The sequence below is a fragment of the Macrotis lagotis genome, chromosome 3 (assembly GCF_037893015.1).
Source record: "Macrotis lagotis isolate mMagLag1 chromosome 3, bilby.v1.9.chrom.fasta, whole genome shotgun sequence".
NCBI classification, from domain to species: Eukaryota; Metazoa; Chordata; class Mammalia; order Peramelemorphia; family Peramelidae; genus Macrotis; species Macrotis lagotis.
In genome coordinates this window covers 147,127,646-147,133,842 of record NC_133660.1, presented here as the reverse complement: position 1 = coordinate 147,133,842, position 6,197 = coordinate 147,127,646, and the positions used below count along the sequence as shown (strand labels likewise).

General features: G+C 34.6%; 1 non-coding gene across 1 annotated transcript; it reads right to left on the bottom strand.

Annotated features, from left to right (window-relative positions):
* Positions 1-567: 567 nt before the first annotated feature.
* LOC141519802 (U6 spliceosomal RNA) lies at positions 568-674 on the bottom strand. Its single transcript, XR_012477438.1, has one exon. It is a non-coding gene; the product is annotated as a U6 spliceosomal RNA (small nuclear RNA).
* Between the last annotated feature and the right edge of the window lie 5,523 nt (positions 675-6,197).

Here is a 6,197-nt window from a genome sequence, read left to right as displayed (position 1 = left end):
GGAAGTGATTCCCCCACCCCCACCCCATACTAAGTCACCAGCCTCACTTCCTCCTCCAGAGCCATCTGGGTCCACTGGCCAGATATAAATTAGGATGACAGAGCTGGCCCTAGATGTAAGGCAAAGTTAAGTGACTTACCCAAGGTCACACAGCTAGTAAGAGGCAAGTGTCTGAGGCTGTATTTGAACTTCCATCCTCCTGACTCCAAGGCCAGTGCTTTATCCACTTTGCCACCTAAATCCCCATACTAAATTGTATATACCTTTTTTGATACATATATGGCAATTTTAATACCACAATCAAAGAAAGAGGGAAAGTATCTACACACCAAAAAAATATTAATATCAGGTCTTTTTGTTTTAGCCAAAATTAAAAACTAAGTATTCTCTGATCGGATAATGGTTAAACAAATAGTGATATATGAAGACTTGGGGTCTTTCATATACTACTGTAAAATCTAGTCAAATTTAAATGAAATGATGAGGAAAAAAATTAAGTATCAGAATAGAATTCTTTTAAGATTTTATTTATTTTGAGTTTTTTACAATTTTTCCCCTAATCTTACTAAAAATATAGAGTGCTTCAAGAATTTGTATGTCATCATTGCACAGGGGCCATGCTAATCTTCTCTGTATCATTCCAATTTTAGTATATGTGCTGCCATAGCGAGCACCAGAATAGAATTTTAGAAAGATGAAATATAGTAAATTTTTGATAGTTCCTGAATAGAAATAGGAATCTTCACATTTTTCAATGGTTTCACTTTCATTTTCATAAAAAAAAACTCTATGTATTAGGCCTCCCTCTGGTCCCTTAGTTCAGTGCTCCTTAAATTTTTGAGATGTAGCCCAAGCAGTCCTTATGTTGCCACTGGTTTCTTGGGTTCATTTCTGCCTGTGATGAATCAACCACTCAAACCCGGGAATGCAGGTGTGAAAAGAAGATAAAGATTTATTAAAAGAAGTTACAACAGATAAGAAAAGTGATAGAAAAATTAAAAACAGTTTAAAAAGTAGACCACATGGATTGCTGATTAAACTGACCAGGGTTTCAACATGCATCTGGAAAGTAGAAGAGATGGAGCCCTAGATCTCCTTAAATTCTCTCTCAGAGTCCATGGGAGAGGTGGTGACCTGGGAATGACCCAAGTCCGGCACAGGAGATTTTTGCCTTTTGGGAAGGGGTAAGTGGTCTAGGACATGCTTCCAGGGTCTGTGCTTCCTGGCTGCCCCACCACAAGACAATACAATCCAAATCAGGTTGAAGGTCAGGCCCTCAGGTATGACCTAAATTAGATTATAAAGGAAGAAGGAAGATTCCCTTAACAATGCAAACAAAAGATTTACAAAGTTTGTCTCCAAGTGAACCCAACACTCCCTAAACCCACTTTCTGCATCACTTAGGGAGAATTGTATATATATATATATATATATATTACTTATTTTTATCAACAAAAAGAAAGAAAATCAAAAGAAAGTCAATAAATGGGTGTGCAAAATAACTAGGAAAAAATCAGCCAAATTCCAAACTAAAAAGTTCAAAAACATAAGATATATAAAATTGAAAGAAAAATGGATTAAATAAAATTAGAAGCTAGTTTTCAAAATCACAGTGAAACAGGTAAATCAATAGTCAATTAACTTTATTAAACATCTACTATATTCTAGGCATTGTGCTAAGTAGTGTAGATACAAAAAGAAGCAAAAGAAAGTCCCATCTTCAAGTTGCTCACAAATTAAGGAGGGAAAAATAAGAAAACAAATATATACAATCAAGCTATATCCAAAGTAAATGAGAAACAATTAATAGAGAAGGTACCAATATTAAGAGTGTGTGGGGGCGGCTAGGTGGCAGAGTGGATAAAGCACCTGCCCTGGAGTCAGGGGTAGCTGGGTTCAAATCCGAACTCAGACACCACTTAATTACCTAGCTGTGTGGCCTTAGGCAAGCCATTTAACTTCATTTGCCTTGCAAACAGCTAAAAAACAAAGAGTGTGTGGTACAATTGTCACTTAAATAAATTTCAGAGATCTCTCAAGGTATGAGAAGCTTTTTTCATTTCTAGAGGAATGGGCCACAATCAATTACAGAGATTGAGGCAAAAGCAAAAGGCAAAATCACTTTTATCCTAACTCAATTCAGACCCTCACTGACCCACCCTCATTAATGAGGAATGTGGTTTCATAATCTAGACTCAAAAACTAATCTAGGGGAAAGAGCATAAAATTCAAACCACAACCATATTATCTCTTCAACCCCAGGAATTGAATGGTCATCTGGACTTCTACAAGTAAAGTGGGGTCAGTTGACTCTTCACCAATATCCCAGAGGTTGCTTTGTCAAGGGAGGAGGGGCACATAGTTAACTATTCTCCAATCTATAATATTCTACTGAAGAAATCTCAGACTTTATCCCACTCAAGAGGGATTAGGAAAGGTGTACAATAGAAGATGGGATTTTTGTGGGAACTTCAAAGGAAATCAGGAAAGTCAGGAGATAGAGATAAAGAAGGAGAGAACTTCAGCCAGAGAAAATGGGGAAGTCAAGAGTTAAAATGTCTTGTTTGTAAAAAACAAAGAAGTTTCTGTCACTGGAATCAAAGACTATATCGTGGGGAGTAAATTGTAAAAAGATTGCAAAGTTGTGGGAAGAAGGTGTATGTGCTAGGTGTCAAAATATAATAATTACTACTTTTTACTGCTATTTCTGATTAAAGGTCAAATTCTCTTAGCTATTGTGAGGAACAGAATGTGTTCTCCTTAGACTTTGAAAGGAAGGCTTGTCCTGCCCTCCTTAGTCCAAAAAAAAATTGCATTCTTTATAAATTGGAAAGGAGTGTTTCCCTGCCCACCTGGTAAAATGACCATGTTAGACTTAAAGGTCTTGCAAGAAATGGTGATGTTGGACTTGAAGATCACACCCTTTGAAACAGGAAAGACTAGTGCATGGAAAGCCACCCATGAACAGTAAGTACTGTCTTAGCCACTCCTTGGAGGGTCACCCTGTGGCATTTAAATTGGAGAATACCTGGAGCCTGAATATCCCTCCTCCCAGGACACCGTTGTCCAACCCGCTATGGAGATGTGTTTAAATAAGGTCTTCCAGAGTAGAGTTCTCTCTTTTTTCCTCTCTTTTCTTCTTTGCAGGATGGCTATTTTCTTTCTCTAAGCTAGACCCAACCTATGCCACTGGAGAAACTCCATGTAGCCAAACTAATTCCAGTCTAAGCCCAGCCAGCTCTTATGGTATTTTCCTTTCTCTCTTTCCCTCAGGCACTCTCCTTTGTTATTGAGCCTATCTTCAAGCAACTTATTGTTTCCCCAGGAAAAGTTACAATCTGAGAACTTTTCAGGCTTATAAAATAAAAATCCTGAGATTTTCCAACCTCAGGACTAGTTTTTCACTTTCAGAAGATTCATCTTTATGAGGGCACCATCCATTTACCCTTCATCACTGATACTTAAACATAAAAAAAATTACTTCCCTCAGGAAAAATAGCATTGTAAAACACTGGTTCTCTTTGATATCAGATAAGATAATGGAAAGGTCTCCAGGGAAATCTAAGGCTTCATCTACTCTTATTAGGTTTATTCTGTTCTCCTCTCCTTGTTGCTGTCTAAATTTTCTTATCTCCCTCAGCATGGTGTGGTCATTACATCCTCATAATAGTAATGGTAAATCCCAGAGAATAAAACTTCTTATCTAATCCATTTGTTGCTGTAGTTGTTAAGGTTCTCACAATTTTAAGGTTATAAGAGTTTTGAATGCCAAAGGATATTATATCCTCTGGAACCACTAAAGTTTACTAAGTAATACAAAAATATTGAATTAATCATATGCTTTTTTTTAAAAAGGAGGTTGTACATAATGGAGACCTAAGATTGCATATAAAATCTACTTTTTCTTTTTCATTTTATACATTGAAATGTTCTTTTTGCAAGTGTAAATCCAAAATTTCAAAACTTGAAATTAAAAATCATTTGCAGGAATAAAAGATCAAAAATTCCCAAGACAATAATGAAAAAAGAATAGATGGTTAAGCAATACAAGATTTCAAATTATAAGACTGAAATTATCAGTATTATTTCATATTCATTAAAATATTAAAAATATTGATGGAATAGATTAAATGAAAAAATTTCAAGGCAGTGATTGCAGCAGACTGCTGTTCTAAGCCCAACAATAGAAACTACTACAAAAGGAATTCTTTATTCAATAAACACTTCAAGGAAAACTGATAAGTAATTTCATGGAAAATAGTTTAGACCAAAATTATACACCATATAACTAAAATAAATTTCATATGATAGGGACAGTGACTAAACTTGTGATTTCATTAGTATAGTGAATCTACAAGGAGAGTTGCCTAAAGCACTGAGAGGTAATCTGACTTTCCACAGCTAGTGTGTATCAGAGAGAAGATTTGAATTTGTGTTTTTCAGGCCATCTCTATGATTACCTACTATGTCATCCTCCCTTCATAATCCTTAAATAGATATTAAAAAGTAGATGAGAATGAAATTTCATATCTTTTATTTCTTTAGTTTATAGAGAAAGATTTGAAAAGAAAAATATAAAAGACAAAAAATGACGACTTTTTAAAATTTAAAAGTGTTTACTTGGACAAATTCAATGCATTTAGAAGAACTTTTTTTTATTTGAGGGTAGAATTGATTGCATCAAAAATCTCTGATGAAAATCTGACCTTTAAAAACTCATAGGAAATTCACACAAACTTAGAACAACATGTCATTTTCCAAAAGCTAAATGGTCAAAGGTTAGGAACAAAAAGAGAAATGTAAACTCTCAGGAACCTTATGAAATAATGAACTAAATCATTCATTATAAAAGAAATTAAAATTAAATACTGACAAAGATGGTAATAAATAGGAAAAAGAGGGGCAGCTAGGTGGTGCAGTGGATAAAGCACTGGCCCTGGAGTCAGAAGTACCTGGGTTCAAATCTGCCCTCAGACACTTAATAATCACCTAGCTGTGTGGCCTTGGGCAAGCCACTTAAACCCCATTTGCCTTGCAAAAACCTAAAAAAAAAATAGGAAAAAGTCATAAGCAGATTAATAACACTATTGAGTTGCTGTGTCAGTGAATTATTCCTTTTGTAATTTTGTAAATAATTTTGAATCATGTAAGAAAAACCACAGAATTATTGACAGATACCCTTTGATCTAGAAAGCCCATTACTTACTGGATTACATGATGACAAAGGGGCAAGTCCTACATGAACCAAAATATCCATAACAGCATTACTTTTAGGGCCAAAAAACTTTAAACAAATTATGCACTCCTGGATTAGTGGGAAAGCTGAGCAAGTCATGATATTTTAATGCAAGATGTAGCATTATGCTGCAAGAAACAAAAAAAATATGAAGAATTCATGGGAATTATTATGTGAAATGATACAGACCAAAGAATGACCCAAAAGAATAACATTCTAAATCAAAGCAAAAACAGATTAAAGGAACAAAGATAGGGATAGATACTGCACTTGTGTTTTCATTAATAAAAGGAAATTCCAGGCAAAGAAAGTACCTCTACCAGTGTAACACACAATCTTTTGTTAAAGTTTCTAGTCTTAGAAAGTTGTCTGGAGTTCTGAGATATTAATAGCTTCCAAGAGTTGTAGAGTCAGATGGAATCTGAACCCAGGTCTTCCCTGGCTTCTAAGATGGTTCTCTTCTACCTCACAGTGCCTAAAAGAAGACAGAATTCAGTTTTAATATAATCACTAATGATAATTCCTGATAAGTGATGTAAATATTTGAGTCTATTTTTATGTTAAGAAATAAAAAATACTATTCAAATGGTAAGCTATTTTTTAAATAGGAATTTCTGTTCTAAATTTTTCTAAACATTTGAGAGAATCCAATCTTTGAAAAAGTTTTATGTATTTATTTAGTTTTGTTTTTCCTACAAGTAGTACAATGAATATTTGTTTAAAAAGACATTCACTTTTCTTAATATCTCCATCCTAGGCAAAAACTAATCTCCCTCACTTCCACATGGCACAGAAAGAACAATATTACCATTCTTCAAAGATTTATCAGTAAAGAGGTGAAGTACAAAAATGTCACTTGAAAGTACTTAGCTGCTAAAAAAAATCCACTGGGTTTAGCCTTGTACAAGAAATCACTAGCCATATGAACTGAAAAGGAACAAAAAATGAACAGAATTAACAA